This window comes from Acanthaster planci, unplaced genomic scaffold (assembly GCF_054643075.1).
Source record: "Acanthaster planci isolate LZ-2023a unplaced genomic scaffold, COTS_SCS Contig265, whole genome shotgun sequence".
Taxonomy (NCBI): domain Eukaryota; kingdom Metazoa; phylum Echinodermata; class Asteroidea; order Valvatida; family Acanthasteridae; genus Acanthaster; species Acanthaster planci.
The window spans coordinates 1-2,500 of NW_028257883.1; the positions used below are offsets into that span (position 1 = coordinate 1).

The following is a 2,500-nucleotide window of genomic DNA, read 5'->3' on the forward strand; positions in this document are numbered from 1 at the left end:
GTTGAGGTCGTTTCGGCCCCAAGGCCTCTAATCATTCGCTTTACCGGATGCAACTGCTCTCTCTCTCTCTCTCCCGGGCGCCAGCTATCCTGAGGGAAACTTCGGAGGGAACCAGCTACTAGACGGTTCGATTAGTCTTTCGCCCCTATACCCAAGTCGGACGATCGATTTGCACGTCAGAATCGCTGCGGACCTCCACCAGAGTTTCCTCTGGCTTCGTCCTGCTCGGGCATAGTTCACCATCTTTCGGGTCCTAGCGTGCCCGCTCTTCCTCCGCCGCAGCCGCGCTGGGCTGGCGGCGGGGCGGCGGTGCGCCGGCCGCCGCGCGGCCGGATCCCGCCTCGGCCGGGCCCTGGCCGGCCTTCACTCTCGTTGCGCCTCGGGGCTTCGCCTGGCGGCCCCCCGACTCGCGGGCCCGATAGACTCCTTGGTCCGTGTTTCAAGACGGGTCGGCAGGGCTCGCGACAATCGCCCGCGGACCCGGGGCGCCTCGGCGCGGCCGACACCGGCCCGGCCGGGGACCGCCGGCCCGCCGCCACCGGGGACGGTCGCGGCGGGCGGGGCCCTCCGGCGGGCCGGGCGGCCCGGCCCGGCGGCCGCCGCCGGGGAGGCGGCGGCGCGCGGGCGGGCGCGGCCCGTCGTCCCTTCCTCGGCCGGGCGGCCGGCGCGACCACGGCCGGTCTCTAGGCTCTCCGACCGGCCCCCCCGTCGGGGGACCGGGGTGGCCGGAGGAACCCCAACCGGCCGGCCTGTGCCGGCCCGGATGCCCAGCCGGTCGCGGGCGCCGCGCCCGGGAGAAGTGCACGCGGCCGGGCGCGGAGGCGCCCCCGGGCCCCGCCCCCCGGCGAGGGGGGGGCGGGGGCGCGGCGGGCACCGCGCCGGCCGCGCTGAATCTCCCGGGCCCGATCTGCGCGGCCCTCCCGTTTGCTTCTCGACGGCTTCACGTACTCTTGAACTCTCTCTTCAGAGTGCTTTTCAACTTTCCCTCACGGTACTTGTGCTCTATCGGTCTCGTGCCGGTATTTAGCCTTGGATGGAGTTTACCACCCGCCTTTGGGCTGCGCTACAAAACAACCCGACTCCCGGAAGCCCTGGTCGCCGGCCGGACGGCGCCCGCAGGGGCCTGACACCCGCCACGGGACGGAGGGGGCCTCGATCAGAAGGACCTCGGCGCCGCCGCGACCGCCGGACCGGACTTCCCTACGCCACAGTTCCCGCGGGCCCGCTGGGGGCCCGGGGATTCGGCGCTGGGCTCTTCCCGCTTCGCTCGCCGCTACTGGGGGAATCCTGGTTAGTTTCTTTTCCTCCGCTTAGTGATATGCTTAAATCCAGCGGGTCCTCTCGCCCGACCTGAGGTCGATGGGTTCGCAACGGGGGCCTCTCGGCCTCTCTCTCTCTCTCTCTCGCCTCCTCGGGGGCCCGCCCGGCGCCCCGGCGGCTGCCAGGAAGGGGGGCCCCCCTCCGCGGCCCGTCCGCGCGGGCTCTCTTCTTCTCCTCTCTCTCTCGGCGCTGGGCGCCCGCTCCCTCTCCGGCGGTCCACTCGGAGATCTGCCACGGGGCCGGCGGCACTCGGTCCCCGCTGGCGGGTCCGGGCCTCCCCTTTCTCTCTCTCTCTCGGCCTGCCCTGCCTGCAGGCCTGCCCTGCCTGCCCGGCCTCCTTTCCGTCGCGCTCCCTCGAGGCCGCCCGTGTCTCTCTCGGTGGGCTCGGGGGGACGACCGGCGCTCGTGGGTGGGGCGGATACTCAGCGCCGACCTGCCACGCCACGGCGGACTCCCCGGGGATCGACCCGGCCCTCCGCGCGGAGACCGCGCCCGGCCGGTGCCCCTCTCTGCCTGCCTGCCTGCCCGCAGATTTCCCGTATCATCCTCGCCGGAGAGCGGGGGACCCGCGCCGCAACCTCTCTTGGCACTCCCCTTGTTGCCGCCTGCAGCCAGTGTCCTCGCGGGGGCCTGGGCCCCGCGGCTGCCGGCCGGCGCTCTCGCGCCGCGGCCGCTCCCGGCCGCGGCGATTGCCCAGTTCGATGCGACCCTCAGGCGGACGAGGCCCGGGCCGCGGGGGGCCCGGGCCGCCATGTGCGTTCGAAATGCCGATGATCACTGCGTTCTGCAATTCACACTGATTCTCGCAGCTGGCTGCGTTCTTCATCGGCGCACGAGCCGAGTGATCCACCGCCGAGAATTGTCTCTGGTTTTGGGGGGGTTTGGGCTCTGTCCATCACCTCTCGATAACCGCGCCGGTGGCCCGGGCGCGGAGCATCCAAGCTTTCTCTCCGGCGAGCCGGAAGAAAAAAAACCACCGGCGGGAGCCGGGCCGAGCGGGGACCGGTCGCCTCTGGCGCGGCGGCCCCCTTCCCCAAGGGGGGCCGCTCCGACCGCGTCTCACCGATCCCCCCGGTCCATTCGAGGCCGAGCCCCGGCGTCCCGGGGCCCCGGCGAGCGCCGGGAGTCCCGCGCCCACGCGGCGCGGGCTCCGGCGCACCCCGGCGTGGGCCACTCCCGC

The 2,500-nt window shown here is 73.2% G+C and overlaps 1 non-coding gene and 1 pseudogene across 1 annotated transcript; both read right to left on the reverse strand.

The window, feature by feature from the left end:
• Window positions 1-1,359, reverse strand: LOC147794946 (large subunit ribosomal RNA; annotated as a pseudogene; the record flags this gene model as incomplete).
• A 665-nt stretch (window positions 1,360-2,024) lies between these two features.
• Window positions 2,025-2,181, reverse strand: LOC147794947 (5.8S ribosomal RNA). The gene has a single exon (XR_015424194.1). It is a non-coding gene; the product is annotated as a 5.8S ribosomal RNA (ribosomal RNA).
• Between the last annotated feature and the right edge of the window lie 319 nt (window positions 2,182-2,500).